General features: G+C 35.8%; 6 non-coding genes across 6 annotated transcripts; 3 read left to right on the forward strand and 3 right to left on the reverse strand.

Moving 5' to 3' along the window:
* Positions 1-4,907: 4,907 nt before the first annotated feature.
* Trnai-uau (transfer RNA isoleucine (anticodon UAU)) lies at positions 4,908-5,022 on the reverse strand. Its single transcript has 2 exons — positions 4,985-5,022; positions 4,908-4,943 (listed from the first exon to the last, which is right to left on the reverse strand). It is a non-coding gene; the product is annotated as a tRNA-Ile (tRNA).
* A 787-nt stretch (positions 5,023-5,809) lies between these two features.
* On the forward strand, positions 5,810-5,883 carry Trnan-guu (transfer RNA asparagine (anticodon GUU)). Its single transcript has one exon. It is a non-coding gene; the product is annotated as a tRNA-Asn (tRNA).
* Positions 5,884-16,693: 10,810 nt separating this feature from the next.
* On the reverse strand, positions 16,694-16,804 carry Trnai-uau (transfer RNA isoleucine (anticodon UAU)). The gene is made up of 2 exons: positions 16,767-16,804; positions 16,694-16,729 (listed from the first exon to the last, which is right to left on the reverse strand). It is a non-coding gene; the product is annotated as a tRNA-Ile (tRNA).
* Positions 16,805-17,352: 548 nt separating this feature from the next.
* On the forward strand, positions 17,353-17,426 carry Trnan-guu (transfer RNA asparagine (anticodon GUU)). Its single transcript has one exon. It is a non-coding gene; the product is annotated as a tRNA-Asn (tRNA).
* An 808-nt stretch (positions 17,427-18,234) lies between these two features.
* Positions 18,235-18,349, reverse strand: Trnai-uau (transfer RNA isoleucine (anticodon UAU)). The gene is made up of 2 exons: positions 18,312-18,349; positions 18,235-18,270 (listed from the first exon to the last, which is right to left on the reverse strand). It is a non-coding gene; the product is annotated as a tRNA-Ile (tRNA).
* A 656-nt stretch (positions 18,350-19,005) lies between these two features.
* Trnan-guu (transfer RNA asparagine (anticodon GUU)) lies at positions 19,006-19,079 on the forward strand. The gene has a single exon. It is a non-coding gene; the product is annotated as a tRNA-Asn (tRNA).
* The last annotated feature ends 350 nt before the right edge of the window (positions 19,080-19,429 follow it).

The following is a 19,429-nucleotide window of genomic DNA, read 5'->3' on the forward strand; positions in this document are numbered from 1 at the left end:
TTAGAAATCTTTAATTTTTTTCTGTTATGATGTTATGAAATGTCTTTTTTCTTTAATCCAACGATATCAACAGAGCTAGAGCCAGTGTATAGACGAATCCAAATACACGCATTCCTACACCTGACTAGCAGCCTTTAGTTGGGTCCCCGTCGGCTACAATGCATCCAAAATGTGAAATGATTCGGCCTTGGCGGAAATTTTAAACTGCATTCCATCACCCGTTTTACACCTTCCGCGAAAACACAGGTAGACAAAAGAATGATTTAAGTTTACAACACACAGTTCCAACAGTTGTGCAAATAAAAGCCGCCTTACACCTAGAGAAGGTCGAGGAGGGTTAATAGAATAATACAATAGAGATAATTCCGCAGGTAATCCCGTCGCATCTATTCATAGATGTACAAATGGATGAACAAAAGGACTATGTATGAATAGATGGGACAGGATTACCTCTATTGTATATATTATTCTATTAACCCTCCTCGTCTTTGCATCTTCTCTCTCTAGCTGTTAGGTGGCTTTTATTTGCACAATCGGGCGCTCAAAACACCAGGTTGGTGCTAGCGGGAAACCAAAGATGGCCGACCAAATCCTGACCATGACTTGGCTCGTTGGATTCGTCTATAGTTCAACGTATGGTTCAACGTTTTTACTTTGCGGCAGATGTATTGTTCCCTTTATCGCTCTTGCTCTTATTCTTCGTCAGTTTTCTACAGAGTTTGTTACAGAGATGGAAATGTGAATGCAATAATAACTAGATATATTGCATCCTTGTAAGGCTGCGAAGTCTAGCCGTGACCTTGAAATGACCTCTGATGACCTTCACCACATTTTGCATCATATCCACATAACATATACTAATTTTCATTCAAATTGAATAAACTTTGTAATTTGACCCCTTTGACCTTTGGTTGACCTCTGGTGACCTTGAAATGACCTCCATTATATTTTGAATCATATTAAGATCACATACACTAATTTTCATTTAAATTGGACAAACTTTAGAATTTGACCCCTTTTGACCTTTGGTTGACCTCTGGTGACCTTGAAATGACCTCCAATATATTTTGAATCATATCAAGATCACATATACTAATTTTCATTTAAATTGGACAAACTTGAGAATTTTACCCTTTTTGACCCCAAAACAGACCCCTCCTCAGTGTTTAAGCCAAATCTGATTACAATCGTATATGAACATAATGCTAGAGACCTTTTGGCATTAGTTTGATGATCACAGCACTTAAAGGAGGATTTCGTGATCCTAGCATCCTCGTTTTATGACATTTTCAGTAGATATCCACGAAAAAAGCTTATTTCCAAAATTTCAGTTGATTCCGATTTTGCGTTTGCGAGTTATGCATGATTATGTGTATTACACTGCTCCATAGACAATGTGTAGTAATTTCGTTCTGGTGCACCAGAACGAAATTCGAATTTAACGATATTTTTGCTAAACGAATTAATCTGCAAGAAATATTTGGTACATAAACATTATGTAGCCAGAGGTATCCAGTGGTGTAAAAATCTCAACTTTTTTGGGAAAAGTGGGGGATGAGGCTGTGGATCACGAAATGCCCCTTTAATATGCAGAAAATATTGAATTTTAAAGTGATTTTCAGTAATCAACCATTTTTGTTCTCTGATACTAATTCGATCCTTTTCTTTTATTTTAAGTGTCTTATACGGATGTCGAGTCAACGATATCGAACCTTGGACAAATGCCATTGAATTAAAAAAAAATCAACTTGTGAAATCAGTGACAATGTTTTTTGTGTTTTTGTTAGTCTCGCTCTCACAACATGCACAATATAAATATAGCTCCTATAAGTCCTCACGAACTTCAAGTTTACACAGTGCTTTGAGTTTTAACGACTTGTCTATTAACCAGAGTAACAGCAGAATAAACTTGTAATGCTTATTTGTTGCAGTTTTGATAAATGTATATTTTTATCTCGGATTTTCAAGGTTGCATAAAATTTGAAATTATCGAAGACGTATCACTATCAAGTAATAAGGCGTTTGTCCTATTTGACTTTTTTTTGTGCCTGCGACATGAAAATAATCATATTATCAAAAATCCTAACTGCGTAAATCCAATTTCGATGTTCAGTATTGCATGTAAATAGTTTAAAGTGGATGACAAAACACATACGAGCTTTTGTGCATTGTACAGTCGATTTTCATTTGCACATTATTCATAATTTGATGATTTTTCAAACGGATATGTGAGATTTTGCGCAAATTTCCTCTCTTCTTCTCCTCAAAGAGAGGATTTAATTAGATTAGCTGGGACTCAAATAACACAAGAAGATGTTGAAAAACAACTTTCGAATTTCAACTGATGGATAAAAATAGAACAAACATATATGTTGTTCCAGAAATTTAATGTGCCATAATTTGCCATGGGAATAATAGTCCAATGCCAAGGTTACAAAAACCTAATCACATTGTGCAAAACATCATAATGGGGTAAGTTTTCGGTGTTTGCACCGAGAATATTTAGGACCGCGGGTATACATTCAAACAAAAGGGTATTGCCTCAACGTATTTGAAGATATGTGACGTGTCATGTCAAAAGCAGACACTTTTGGGCAGGATCGTATATGGAGAAATAGCCAAAAATCTGTCCGGGGTGATTTTTTTCACAATTTGGGTTTGTTGCGAATTTGTGATGTTATTAATGTTTAAAATATTGTCTGATAGTTTCAGACTGGAATATAACTGGCATCTGGTATTTTTGAGACATTTTCAAGATAATTCCTACTTAACATTGTCAATAATATTTTTAAAGGCCGATATCTCAATTTCCAATTTTATAATACCATAACTTACGAATTCAATATCTTCGCTTAGGAATGTCCGATTTCATTGGGAAAAACGGCGTTGTGGAGCAAAATATCTCTATATTTAAGATATGTAAAACCTCAAAATTGATAACCTGCCCAAAAGTGTATGTTTTTGACATGACACGTCACATATTATATAGAATGGAAGGAAGGAGAGAGCAAGAGAAATAATCCAAAGATGACATTCTTTATTGCTTCGTCGTTTTTCAAATCCTGTATATAGCCATGCAAGTCATAAGTTCCGAGTCAAAATCATTTTATTGAGTGTGGCAAGTTTGTGTTAAAAATTATATATAGGGTCATTTAAAATTGTGTTATTCTTTGCCTTTATTCGATATTCGCTTTGACCATTGCGATCAAAATGCATACCATGAACAAACAATCTGGCTATTTACAGGTATGCGTTGTTTATATAGTACACACACTCTCTTAATAACTGATAAACAATAATTATTCAATTACAAAGTAGCGGTGTGCCTCCTATCAATACTTTAATTAACATTTTACGACAGTGCTGTGTTGTAAACGAAAAATGTCTGGTTGTTTGAAATTTATAATATGGAGTCATATGGAGTATCGTAAGTAATTTGTTTTAAATAGTGTAGTGCAACTTAAGCTGTGTACTAAAAGCAAGTTTGTCACTAAAGTACGTGTATCGCTTTCCGGGTGCTCACGGGATAAATCACGTTGCGTATCATGTCCGCTATTTCAAGACGCAAGTGTCCCTTAAAGATTGACGGCCTCATCCCCCCACTTTACCCCATATTTTTCTCATTAACATATATTTAAATTAGGCGCTTTAAATCGGAATATTTCCGAAGAAATCATCAAAACACTGTAGTGAATTAGTCTTATCTGTGGTATACCACGTTTGAGACCAATTCGAGAGTTTTTTGATGATTTCTTCGGAAATACACCGATTTGGAACTCCTAATAGGATCTCTCATTTAATATCAATTTATTATATGAATATCATTAATAAAACACTGTAGAATATATTATCATGATTATCACACTGTATACATGGTATAGGCTAAATGTTAGTAATTCCATAAGGAATTAGTCCCATTTACAAGAAACATTTGCATGTTCTTTTTGCATGGATGCTTGAAAGGGACGACCTCATGACCTATTATGTAATACATCAATTTTAAAGAATTCCATTTTCCAAATATAAGCTAATATATCAGGTCATCTTCCTTTACATAGTGCAGTTATGTCCACGGCAAATTCACCGTGACCTTTCCAGCCATAAACCCGCTTATTGAAGATTAAACCGATATATGCAGTACTAAACCATTATAGTAATCTATTGTCCAATGCAAATTTATTACCACGTGATAATATTAATCCAATGAGCGATCGAATTGTCCGCTACGGTCGACTAATCCAATCGATAATGACGCTATTGACATGTACGAGCGGAGCTCCACTGACCGAGTTTTGGGTTTTTTTTTACTGGTTTGCTGTCATTTACTCATCAAGGTGGTCTCCCGTTATTATAAGGACTATGCTAAGTATTTAAAGATTGACATGTAGAGAATAAACCATAGTTGATTGACAGAAAGTACTAATCTTGTACCTATTACGGTTTCGTGACACCAATCTTCCAAATACGACCAAGCCAGGGCTGCCCGGTGAAGCAAAATGTGCATTAGAATAACACGGGAGTTTGGATAGATTAGATGGTAGGATTTCTTTCTCATAAAAATGTATGGTCCCCGTTATTAAAGCTTGTACCGGGTTGAAAATTCAGATATTTTGAAAAGAATAAGTAATTGAAACATAGAGCAAGTACTAAAATCATAGCTTTTATACTTTTTGATATATGACGCTAACTAGTTCATCTCCTATATCTACAACACAGCGCTACCAGTAGGGTCAATTGCCTATTGTGAGTGCCCCTGTGTTGTGTGCATACATGTAGGCAACAATAACTGCATGATGAATTATATTTTATATATGTTTTAATTATATAAAATAACAAAGTATTGTAAGACGTAGAGAAATTACCATTCCAAACGATAAAATAAAATTCTCAGAGAGAAAAAGAACAGATTTCCCAGGCGAGGCTTGAACTCGCAACCTCCGCATTTCTAAACAACTGTAGACTCATTAGCGAGGTTTGAACTGTTTATAAGTACAGCGCGCTAACCGATTGCGCCACTGGGGACTCGTGTTCATATTAAAACTAATTGAAATGATAAAGTCGTAGAGGCGTACGTTTTCCTCGCAGCTCCATTACATAATTAGTGGTTATTGCATAACTCATTGAACATGAATGCAATGCAGTACTGTACTCAAATGCGCAAAAAATATGTTCATTAAAAGGTTGATTATTTTAAACCCCACGCCATTCTTTAATTCCAAGGATGTTTTTGTTGCTCTTGTTGCAAGAGAAAAAATTACGATGGCGCGGCGCGGAACTGAATCAATAACGATATCTAAGAGTTTATATAAAAATATATGCACTGATGTTTCTTTCTATTATTTTATAACGCTGGAGAATATTTCGTGACACAATAGACAATTTGTCGTTACCATTTAAGTACTATATATAGTGCTACTGTACAGATTTATATTTAGGAAATTATGTTAGGCAAAGTACTTTCACATTAAACAATTATACGTACATTTATATAAATTACATTTGCAAGTAGAACTTGCACTTGCTTGTTTTACATGTTTTAACAAGCCAGCAAATACAAATTATATATAATTTGTTCATGTTCAAGTACTAACCACCAAGCCAGCTCTTTTTACAACAAAAAAAAAAAAAAAAAGGAAAAAAAAAAAGAAACAGAAAAAAATGAGGTAGAAGCAGCAGCAAGACCGCTGAAGTACTCAAAGTAGGTGATAGTCTGATCCTAAGTGAAAATACCAGACGATTGGAGTGCAGGTCTTATCAATTCCTTGTGCAAAACAGTTAACATACCCATCACACCTTTAGATTATCACCTGCCTCCGTGGCGCAATTGGTTAGCGCGTTCGGCTGTTAACCGAAAGGTTGGTGGTTCGAGCCCACCCGGGGGCGTTTGAAACGTAAAGTTTTGATTGATGAAATTACGTATTACGTTCTTCAAAATAATATTACTACTGTCTGTTCAATTAGCTTAGATTCTTGAATTTTTAAGATATTTGAAAAAATTGAAAATTGTGGTCAAAGTCATCAAAGAAAAGTGTTAGCACAGCCTTAGACCTAACATGATTTATACTTTTCAAATTCTAAAGTTCAGTTTAGAACCTCATTTCTTTTCAATTTTGGTCATTTCCCGCGATATTTTTATAAAAAGCCGTAGAACGTCGGGTACCATAAACTTTTTTGAATCAATCCATTTAGAGCAATGGGGACGAATGTCATAATGCGCTGAGATAGTATTTATTCGACCATCCGTATCAGGAAGTATTGTCCATCAAAATAGATATATATTTGCCAGTATGCATAATTTGTGTTGAAACCCTACTGTTGAAACATTACGTTATTATTTATGAACTAAGCTGTTCTAAAATATGCCCAGCTTATATATATAAATACATTCCTCGTGTATTTATTTATTTATTTATTTATTTATTTATTTATTTATTTATTTATTTATTTATTTATTTATTTATTTATTTATTTATTTTACGAATTGGTCTGAGAAGGTATAGGCCTATAGGCCTACTATAAAATTACACATTTATTTTCAATTTGTTATTCCGGGTTTTTGTATGAGAAGGACATTTGGAAACAAAAGAATTTTTGCATCAGAAAATATTATTTAAAACAATCAGGTTACAGAAAACAATTCTTGTAAAGTCACTGTATCTGAAAATGTCAAGCGAAAGCTGATATTCTTGGGAAGGAATGATGGTATTAAACAAAACTCAAGTTACATTGTAAACCAGTTGAAATAAGAACGAAATCCATAATTTTAATGTCATTGTTTAGGAAAAATAATGCTCAGAATAATGTTATGCATAAAACGTAATCGCGCCATATAATTTCGTGTAAAAACACTGGTGGACCCTCATCACCTATAGAACCTATCCAATAACCGGAACGATATAACAATTGGAATGGCAGGACAGATTGGTGGACAGATTGTTTTGCCAAATTGGATAGGGTCTATGCCCTAAGTTGAGAATGGACCGTCCCACTCGATTTGTAAAAAGGTCGCGAACCCTTATGGTGGACCCAAGTAACTGCCTAAAATGAGGCAAAATTGAAAAGAAATGGGGTTTTAAATTGAACTTTGGAATTTGAAAAGTATAAACCACGTTAGGTCTAAGGCTGTGCTAACACTTTTCTTTGATGACTTTGGCCACAATTATTTATTTTTTAAATATCTTAAAAATTCAAGAATCTAAGCTAATTGAACAGACAGTAAACCTTCTTTTAATGTATCTTCTGTCTGCCATTAGTAACCTGTTATTATTTTCTAAGGTTATGCAACCTTGTATCACAGAGATTTGTACATACCGTATATCATAATCAATTTGCAGTGATTTCCCTATTTGTGCTGCGTCGTGGGTTAAAATATAGTTAACCTTGCTCAGTAAACTTCTTTTTGACTCGTATAATACAAGAAGGACTTTTTGACACCGTTTGATTAGATCTCTTTTTCTCTCCGTCCGTCCATCTATCCTTTCTCTTGAGTAAGTAATTATTTTTTCTTATTTTTTTCTTTCTGAAATCTTAAAATACGTTGAGACAACTGCCTCGTTTGTCTCGATACATAGCCTGCACCTTGTACAAGTGCCGAATTAAAACATATCACTTTTTGCAAAAGTTTTCTGTAAGTTTGACATCGGGCAATTCCCATGGCACATTGCATTTTTAGAATATTGTAAAAAAGCGAAACCATCTTTTGTGCTTTTTGTCCCAGATAATCTAATTAAATCCTCTCTTTAATATGAAGAGAGGAAATTCCCCGAAGCTACGCAAAATCTGTGAGATCAGTTTGAATAATCATCAAACCTTAACAAATAGTAGTTCAAAGTTAAGTTGACTATATAGACAACCTGGCTGTATTTCAGCGTTTACAATGAGATGACTATAATAGCAACAGTAAAAGAAAGTAAAAGATACTTTTGTACAGAACTAGTCTTACAAATTCAATCTTTATGGCGATGAGCGTTTGTTCGGGCGATTGGGCATTGGTCATTGACAATTGAAGTTGTTCTTTCCAACGCAATAATAACGAGAGAAAAATAATGAACACTGCTTTTTATAATAACGGGCATTATGAAAAAACGTTGAATAATCTCGATCAACGTGGTAACATTCTAAACAAGTTCACTTGTTGAACAGCGCTATTTAATTTCTCTATCCCACTTTGCTGTGTTTGTGGTTTGCTTTTAACAGCGTTTTTACCGAAATGTGAATGCAATATTAAAATAACACCCTGACAGATTTATATTCTGTATTTTAGATCTAAGATTAATGTCACGAGGCTCTCAAAAGGTTAGACTGTAATTAACGTGGAGACCAATCAATCAGTGAGATATTGTGTCTTAATTCTATGGATACATAGGAATGCCTCGGCCTGCTGTAGTAAATGAAATCGACTTCGACTGTACAATGCACAACTGGTCGTACGTATTTTCCATCATAGTATACACCTATGTTCTCAATATTGCGTCACTACGGCATTCCAAGCACTTTTTACAGTAACTCCAGCAGTGCAGTAAGTTATGGTTGACGATGACGGAGGCATCTTTGAACCCTTCGATGTAAGAACAGGAGTCTTGCAATGCAATGTATTGGCCCCTTTCTCTTTTCCTTGTTGACTACCTTTTGGGAAAGGCGTCTGGACCAGACTCCGGAGTTGTGACCTGTCCTCCTCGATCAAGAATATATCCGGGCAAATTGCTAAAAGACCTTGACTTTGCTGATGATATCGCTCTCCTTGAGTCCTCCACCCCGGGCCCAGTCTCAGCAGACCTTGGACTTATAATCAGCGCACCCAAAACAGAGTATATGACCATCAACTGTCAACCCTAGTCTCCTCTCCAAGTGTACGGAAACCGACTTCAGATACCTCCGACTTCAGATACCTAGGCTCCATGATGGGGTAGTGACCTGAAGAAACGGGAAGGTCTTGCTTAGACAGCCTTCTTGAAATTAAAGCAACTGTGGAAAATCCCAATTTCCACCAAGGTTAAACTGTTTCACACAACCTACGTCACATTTTTACTATACGGCTGTGAGTCGTTATCTTTAAGGATATGGAAAATAAAATCAACTCATTTGGCACATCCTGCTACCGTATTATGCTGAACATCAAGAGAGTAGACAGAGTACCAAATTCTACCATCTACAATCTGACAGAGACAGTGCCATTTGTTGAGAAAGCCAGGACTCGTTAACTGAAATTTGTAGGGCGTATATTCCGCTTGCCTGACGATGAGCCAGTAAAAGAGTATGCATTGTATGTCCCAACTCATGACGAGAGGAAACCTGGACGGCAACGAACCTTGTTCTGGAAAATATATTCAGTGTCTTTTGGGGATATGGACAGCATGCTGAGTCAAGGTCAACTATCAGCAATGGCTCAAGACCGATGTAGCTGGAGGAAACTTGTAGTCGCTTGCCCCGCAGCTAAAGGATAACGATGATAATACACTTAAAACCATGAAACCATTTACATTAAAAAAATTCTTCTGATACTGAACATCGAAATTGGACTTAAAGGAGGATTTCGTGATCCTAGCATCCTCTTTTTATGACATTTTTTCAGTAGATATTCACGAAAAAGCTTATTCCCAAAATTTCAGTTGATTCCGATTTTGCGTTTGCGAGTTATGCATGATTATGTGTATTACATTGCTCCATAGGCCACTGTGTGTAATTTCGTTCTGGTGCACCAGAACGAAATTCAAATTTGACGATATTTTTGCAAAACGAATTAATCTGCAAGAAATTTTTGGTAGATAAACATTATGTAGCCAGAGGTTTCCAGTGGTATAAAAATCTCAACTTTTTTTGAAAAAAGTGGGGGATGAGGCTGGGGATCACGATTTTTGAGAATATGGTTATTTTCATGTCGCAGAAAGACCAAATTTAATTTTGGCAACACTCTTAATTATCACTTGACAGTGATACGTCTTCCATGATTTCATATAACCTTGAATATCTATGATAAAACAACAACATGTACAATGTACATTGTACATTTATCAAAACTGCAACAAATAAATATTTAAAGTTAAGTAGAGGTTAGCGTATGCTATGTTATTATGGTTTATACACAAGTCGATAAACCTCAAAGTTCTGTGTAAACTTGAAGTTCCAGAGATCTATTATAGGAGATATTGTTTTTATAAAAGCACTTTCAGTTCTCTGGAATGCAAATAACTTAATTCTTCGTAAAAGAATTTTCCCAAAATTATGTCAACCGTAAAAGTTTTTAGCAGGACAAATTCACCAAACTTCCTAGTTTTATAGAGAAAATGTATTTTTATCATTGACATTGTAGTTATAGTTGTAGTTATAATTGTAATCACATTTTTATAATCATTTATAATTGTAGTTGGATTATAGTTGCATTTATAGTTGCAGTTAGAATTGTAGCTGGATTGAGAGTTATAATTAGAGAGTTATAGTTGAGTCTAGAGTTATAGTTGAGTTTATAGTTACTTTATAGTAGTTGTAGGTTTAGAGTTAGGGTTGAATATTTCACTTATGCTACATATGATCACAGAAGTAAGAAATCTTTCATGATATCAGGTATTAAACCTAGTAAATTAAAAACCTAGGTCTATAGATTCAAATCTTCTTATACTATACTCCTGTGATTACTCCAACATCAGATACTCTTTTTTTTCTGGAAGACCTGGGTAAATTACTTGAGGGCACAACAAAGGGGAATTAGTTTTATGGGCGTATTACATGTTTTCACTGTGGGAGACTATTAGCATGATTAGTAGTTGTGAAAACAGACCCTGGAAATAAATTCCAGGATCTGTGCTGTGACTTGGTATAGATCTGATCACCTACCATAGTGGGGTGGGTGTAACAATGCCATTTAGTACCATTTAGCATAACATAATTAGCGCAAATTGCACTCTATTAGTTTAATTAGTGTTCAGTGGTGTAGTTCAGGGGTTGTGGTGCCCAGGGGCCAATGATACATAATGGTGCCCCTTTTTTTTGCATCAGGCCCCCCTTACAAGTGTTTGTGAACGGTCCCTAAATAGTTTATTTGCAAGCATAGCAAGCATGAACTTTTGCACACATTTGAATTCGGAGAGAGGGGGGGTGAAGGGGGTAGCAGAACGTCCAGCCAAACTGATGAAAGTCCAAATCGGTATTTTGTCTCTTTATCCCATAAGAGAGTGTAATGTACCCGTAGGTTTATTAAAAACTCTATATTCCGGTTCATTAATACAAAGCAGTAATATAGATGGATGTGCTTGAAGATTCGGTCATATTGTTCTCCTTTTTGTGTCGTATACATGCAGAAATTTCAATTGTTAATTTCATAGAAGTTGAAGAAAAAGGTGTAGTTGTCATCCTTGTTGGGTCTTGGTTATGAGGCTGCATCCTTGACCATACTGCCCCCTCTTTTAAAGTGCCAAATCCCCACAGCTCATAATTAGTGCACAGTCCAAAATGAGGGGTGTTTGGGCGATGGAGCCAAAATTAAAACCACTGGCAGGCCTGTACATAGAACCCTATTTATTTTCACCTTCAAAAGACAGCGTAAAGGCCCCAACAGTCAATTTTGAGTTTCCCGATAATTTCTGAAAACAAGTGAGGTAACTTTTTCATTATTCATTATTTTTCTGCCTTTCATTATATGACCAACATGCATGTAAAATGTGTTGTTATTTGCCGCTCACTCACTTGAAGATGGATGTTTAGCCCAAATGAGATTCAAAAGTATATTAATAGAGTCTGCAACAGTGCAAGGTTGACAGCAAAATGTATGTTTTGATTTTGAATTTTAAAAAAAATGGATATTCATCATTTTCTTTTGCAAATATAGCCAGTTTTTATTGGTATTTTTTGGAAAATCACAATAATGGGGGGGGGGGGCACATCAAAAAATTTTGGTGGGTATGCTCCTCCGAAATTTTGACGTGGTGGGTCTTTGGGGGCTGACTGCGTACCGATAAAAGGGGGTCTTTTGGAGCTGCGAAAAAGTAAAACAGGGACTTTTGGAGCTGCAAACAGTCCAAATCAAGGGTCTATCTTCATGATTTTGGCCTTCTTGTTGAAAATCGCCTGAAAAAAACCTTTCAGAGGGTCTTTCGGAGTTCTATTTTGGTCAAATATAGGGGGTCTTTCGGAGCTGCGAAATCCAAAAAGGGGGTCTCTCCGGGGGAGCATACCCGTATGGTCATTTGTGTTGAGTGAACCTCCCCCCCCCCCTGGGACCAGCTTCTCCCACTCCCCATTGCTGCCCGCATTGCTGCTGATGCTGGTATGCCTCTGCTCTTCCGGGTCTTTGAATTGATGAAGGATCATGCTATAAAAATTAATTAAGTCATGAAGTGACATGAGCTATCTATAAATTGCATAATGGGTTGCTGTTTTGGCCATGATTTGACCACCCAGAGGCTTTCATTTCCTGCAACACATTGACCCCTCACTGTGTGACTCAAATCCAAGCATGAAGTTATAGAACTCCCAGGACCCCAGTTTAGTATCTTTGTTTACCTTGACAAAAGGACTCATGTAACATTTCACAGTGAACCCAGGAAGGGCTTCATCATATTGAAAAAATGCAGAATTATGAACAATGCCAAAGGGATTGAGGCTAATTGTTATAATTGGTTGGTTAGACCTGTATACATGGTATAAAGGTATCAAAGGACACCATTTCATCAGTATGGGTATAGCATATAGTTTCAACAATGCATTATGGGAAACTATATCATAGTTTCAACAATGCATTATGGGGAAGCATTCCAGTACAGGGTACAGAATGCAATACTAATATGGAAGGCATTTGACTACAGGTATAGCATAGTATCAACAATGCATTATGGGAAGCTATGGCATAATTTCATGGGAATGAAATAATTCCATAATTTTATGGGAAGCTATGGCATTATGGGAAGCTATGGCATTTAACTACAGGTATAGCATAGTATCAACAATGCATTATGGGAAGCTATGGCATAATTTCATCAATACTTTGTATGGGAATATAAGGTACAGCTGATGCATTCTGGGAAGAATACATAGTGTACATGTATTTAACATGACAATAACGTGGTTTTAAAAATGCATTATGGGCAAGAGTTTCAACAATGCATTATGGGCAAGAGTTCCAACAATGCATTATGGGCAAGAGTTCCAACAATGCATTATGGGCAAGAGTTCCAACAATGCATTATGCGAAAGCATTCAAATATAATCTACAGCAATGCATTATGAGTATAGGTATAGCATATAGTTTCAACAATGCATTATGGGAAAACATTCCAGTACAGGGTACGGAATGCATTATGGAAGGCATTTGACTACAGGTATAGCATAGTATCAATAATGCATTATGGGAAGCTATGGCATTTCATCAATACTTTGTATGGGAATATAAGGTACAGCTGATGCATGTAGGCCTATTTAACATGACAATAACATGGTTTTAAAAATGCATTATGGGCAAGAATTCCAACAATGCATTAGGGGAGAGCAATCCAATACAATCTACAGCAATGCATTATGGGAAGACATTCCGCTACAGAGTATAGGTATAGCATATAGTTTCAACAATGCATTATGGGAAGCTATGGCATAATTTCAACAATGGTACAGAGAATGTCTTTAGTTATATAACTCGATCTAGCCAACTATAAACTCAACTATAATTCCCACTACAACTATAAACTCAACTATAATTCCAACTACAACTATAAACTCAACTATAATTACAACTACAACTATAAACTCAACTATAATTACAACTATAACTACAACTACAACTATAACTACAACTATAAACTACAACTACAACTATAAACTATAAAATGTTAACACTCAGTTTTATAATACATTGTTATAATGTTAAGAAATGGCGTCAGTAAGGGAGAGAACAATTGTCTTGTTTCAATCGTTTTGTATTGCACTTGAAGTGGCCAAATTTGAAGGCTTCTTGAGTAGTACGAGACCTATTTTCATCCGTATTGCCAAGGCAACGCCCTCACTTCAACCAAAATAAGATTTCGAGGGTGCTTAAGAAACGACGAAATCAGATTTCACTGTCATACTGCTTAGTTTTAATATGATAAGTCACGAATTCTTCTTATTTATCAAATCATATTGCATGTCATAAAGCAATGAGCTCTTCTTATTTATCACATTATAAACACAGTGACGTCTTTAACCATTGATCAATTTGACATCATTCAACTTCAAGCATCAATGTTGATGACATTATTGGCAATTTTATTTGATATTCAGGTTGCTAATAATGTTATGGGAACAGCAAATTTTGTAAAGGAAGATATCACCTTTTTTGTTCAAATAACAATATCTTCAAAATGCAATAACATAATTATTTCGACAAATTCCACAGATCAAGTAGTGTGCACACACGATTTCAATTCATATATAAATCTACATTGCAAATGTAATCGATATTATACTCGGGATATTATATTTTTGATATTCTGTGTATATGTGTCGGTAACAATCATTTTGATACAGCTTGTACACGAGTACAATAATGAAAACCTGACATTTTGAAAAGACAAAACGTAGTGGATTTGCTTACATATTTTTTTAAATTTATTTATAACATTCGGCCGAAGCCAGGCTAATCCCAATAGTGCTCAGAGGCTACTAAATTCAAGGGATGCCATCCGGATATGACGGGACAGGGATATGGAAAGAAGTCCGATTTTAGATCGGACTTCTTTCCATATCCCTTTCCATATCCGTGTAACGCGGCCCATACACGTTCAATTTTATTGGGCAATATCAATAACCCTAGATACAAAATCTATCATAAGTATGATCATTAATAGTGCACAATGGTAGATTTTGTATCTAGGGTATTTGATATTGCCCAACAAAATTGAACGTGTATGGGCCGCACTGTTGTGTAATCTATACGGTTTGCTTTCGGGAACAGATGTGTCTCACTTTTAACAATCAGTGACCTCAACAACAAAACATTGCATGCGTGGTATACCTTTATTCCGCGGAATTCCGGTTCATCTTGTCCCCGGGATAGTCTTGTCCTAGTTCGTCTGTTCCACTATTTTGCTGAATTGTACTAGTCATGGATACCGATAAACAGGTGAAAACTTAAACTCGTATTGAATAATATAGTCAGAGTTGAAACCAACAAAAAACAACATTACATATATTTCTGATCATTTCAGAAAAAGGAAGTATTCTTGTTTTCACAGGATTCACGAACTCGTTACCAAGATCAGTCTGATGTTGTAAGCAGTTTGTGCATAGTACCATTGTTGCATGATACCATTATTGTCTAAAATGTTATCATCACAAGCAAATAAATATAGTTAAAAATATTACCAATACATGTATAATAATTACAGATCGTTGACATATATTTCACAATCAAAACACTTTCAGTATGTCATTTCCTTCTGTATATGTCTGATTTAAGTTAAAATAATGCTGCGCTGTAAACAAAAAACTAAGGTACAACATCTAATTTGGTCCTATATATAGCGCCATCGGTGCCCGATAGGTACCGATGGCTCGTTCTATCATAATATGAAAATTTTCACAGTGCATTATTTTTTTATTTAAATGAAAAACGATAACACTGTCCAAACATTCATTATTATACTTCATGCAATTTAATACATCACCAAGGTATGATAAAACGAGGCATCGGTACATAACCGGACACATAGTGCTATAGGACAAAATTAGATGTGGTTCCTACATTATTGTTATTTTTATACAATACAGGTGCGTTTTATATGAAGCTGCAGTGTTCTCTAATAAAATTATTGATCGGGCCAACTTACTTGACCTCGTCGCTTTACTTTGTAAATGAATACTACGTTTTGATTATCAATAAACTTGTTATGTGTAAAAAATAACCTTGTACAGTTGTAAAATGTGTTTTTATTGTTGATCAAATTGATGTAGATTTGGATTGCATTGGTTACATCCACATAAAATGCGAAAATTGTGTGTATAGTGCAACTTCTGCTGCGTACTACTCAAGCAAGTTTGTCACAAGAGTACGTTTACCGCTTTTCGGATGCTCACGGCACAAATCACGTTGCGTATCATTTCCGTTATTTGGAGCACAAAGTAGCTAACAGGTGATATAAGCGCTAATAGCGTCTCTTCCCCAGACTTCGAATATTTCAATTTTAGCAAAATTGCAAGTGAGGCGCTAAAGACGTTGTTGGCATATCTGTCGCTAACAGGTGATATTAGCGCTAATACGCTTATGGTGCTAGGCTTATCATACACTATTAGCGCTACTACTAAGCGCGTTTTCATTAGACTTAGAATATTGTCACTTTTAGCACAATTGCAAATGTGGCGGTAATAACTGCTAACAACGTTATTAGCACATCTGACGCTAAAAGGTGATATTAGCGCTAATAGCGCTTATGGTGCCATTATAAGTTGTTGGGGTTAATAGCGCTATTAGCGCGTCGTCCCCAGACTTAAAATATTTTCAATTTTAAAACATTTGCAAATGAGGCTCTAATGACCGCTAAACCACTACAAATAGTTTGGCAATAGCACTTTTAGCGGATTTTTCATTAACGTTGCTAATAGCGGTAATATCCACAGATGTATCATACTAAAGAAACGCTAATAGCAACATTAGCAAAAAACGCGCTAATCGTGGAATAGGCCCATGCCTAGTGATTAATTTCACACAGAGCGAAATGGAAAAAATGTAAGCTTCCCCAGGCGAGGCTTGAACTCGCAACCTCCGCATTTCTAAACAGCTGTAGACTCATTAGCGATATACTGTTTATAAGTACAGCGCGCTAACCGATTGCGCCACTGGGGACTCGTGCCAGAGTAAAGCTATTTAAAAATATTAAATCCGTGTACGTTGGTTCTTGTGCCTTGCAGTTCCATTACATAATTAGCGGTTTATTTCATAACTCTTTACTCAAATGCGTTAATAAACATGGTATTAATTCAAAACGTTGGATTATTTTACAATTGATTTATTACCTATTCCAACTCCAGTGACACTTGTATTGTTGGATTTACACTAAACAATAACTGTCTTCCAAAAAGAAATGTTTGAAATTACCTTTAGACCCTACGTGATTTCAATTTTTCAAATTCTTATCAACTTTACCTCATTTTTTTGCCGGTCAGTAACTTAGGTCCACCAAAATAGTAGTCCTGACTCCCTAGTAAGTAGTATGGTGGTTCGAATCTTATTAAAAATTGACTGTTTTTTTTTTATCTTATAAGATAAGTTACGTCTAGATAGAGAAAAACAAATTGAAGTATCAATTTACAAATTGAAATCTCAATGTGTGCGAACCGTGGACGGTCGCATGGTTAACCCATTACAGAAATTGATATATGCTCTCATCAACTGCCTCCGTGGCGCAATTGGTTAGCGCGTTCGGCTGTTAACCGAAAGGTTGGTGGTTCGAGCCCACCCGGGGGCGTTTGAAATTTTTTTCTTCAAATAATAAGTAGCAATCGGTAATAAACACATATAGTAATTTTTTAATATGATTATTTTTTTAAGGATACAACCCACAGACTTAGAATATTTCACTTTTAGCACAATTGCAAATGAGGCGCTAATGACCGCTAATAACGTTATTAGCACATCTGATGCTAACAGGTGATACTATCAGACGCTATTAGCGCTAATAGCGAGTCTTCCCCAAAGTTTAGCAAAACTACAAGTGAGGCGCTGATGGCCGTTAATAACGTTATAGGCACAATTAAATAAATGAGTTCTGGTACAGATCAAATAAAAATGAAAGTATGAAATGAATCTCATCAATAACGTTATACACGTAGGCACATCTGGAGCCAACAGGTGATATACAAATAACGCTATTGGCGCTAATAGCGCGTCTTCATTAGACATAGAATATTATCACTTTTAGCGCAATTGTAAATGAGGTGCTAATAACTGCTAATAACGTTATTAGCACATCTGACGTTAACAGATGATATTAGCGTTAATATCGCTCATGGTGCTATTATAGGTTATTGACGCTATTACTTTTTAGCGCGTCTTCCCAAGACTTAGAATATTTTCAATTTGAACACATTTGCAAATGAGGCCCTAATGACTGCTAAAACGATAAAAATGGTCTGGCAATAGCATTTTTAGCGGATTTTGCATTAGCGTTGCTAATATTCACAGGGGTATCATAGTAAAGAAACGCTAATATCATCATTAGCAAAATTAGCCCATGCCGCGCCTTCTTCATATTCTAGTGATAACAAAATATCAGCTTCCCCAGGCGAGGCTTGAACTCGCAACCTCCGCATTTCTAAACAGCTGTAGACTCATTAGCGAGGAATGTACTGTTTATAAGTACAGCGCGCTAACCGATTGCGCCACTGGGGACTCGTGCCATAAGACTTTAAAATGAAGTCATAGAGGCGTTTACGTTGGTACTCGTGCCTCTCAGCTCCATTACATAATTAGTAATTATTACATAACTCTTTGAATACAATACAGCAATATGCTCAAATGTGTACATAATAAACATGTTTATTAAAACGTTGTATTATTTTAGAATTGATTTATTATCCATTCCAACTTCAGTGAAACCTCGTTAATTTCACTGAATTGTTGTACTGATTTTACTCTAAACAAGAATTCAGTGTCTTTCAAAAAGAAAAGTTTGAGCTCACCATTAAACCGTAATTTCAATTGTTCAAATTCAAGAGTTGAATTTATTTGTAACCCGAATTTTTCTCAACTTTGCCTCATTATTTGGCGGTCAGCGGCGCGCGTTGGTAACTTAGGTCCAACTAAATAGACCTGACTCCCTAGGATGGTGGTTCGAATCTGAGTAAAATATACTGCTTTTTTTAAAAATTTCATAAGATAAATTACGTTTGGACAAATTTAAGTATCCATTTACAAATTAAAATCTCATTTTCGATTATGATAATGACTAGCTGCTATATGAGATTTGTCATCTAGTTGTGGTCCAGGAGCGAATGTGTGCGAACCGTGGATAGTCGCATGGTTAACCCATTATGAGCTCATCAACAGCCTCCGTGGCGCAATTGGTTAGCGCGTTCGGCTGTTAACCGAAAGGTTGGTGGTTCGAGCCCACCCGGGGGCGTTTTCTTTTGATTGTTCGAAATTAAAGGATCTATCACGTATTTCATTTTCTTCAAATAATAAATATCAATCGATAATAAACGTTTTTAATTTGATTTTTGTAAAACGATACAGCCCCCAGACTTAACATATTTCTCTTATAGCACAATTGCAAATTATGTATTTCATTTTTCTTCAAATAATAAGTATGAAGAGGTAATAGGCTCTAAACAAACATAACAAACTTGTTTAATTTTATTATTTTTTAAGGATACAACCCAAACGAAAATGCGGATCAATGCCCTACAACATGTATCACAGTGCTCTGCAGTGATTTCCCTGATTGTACTGCGAGTTGGGTGGCTTACCGTA

This window comes from Amphiura filiformis, chromosome 3 (genome assembly GCF_039555335.1).
Source record: "Amphiura filiformis chromosome 3, Afil_fr2py, whole genome shotgun sequence".
Lineage (NCBI taxonomy): Eukaryota > Metazoa > Echinodermata > Ophiuroidea > Amphilepidida > Amphiuridae > Amphiura > Amphiura filiformis.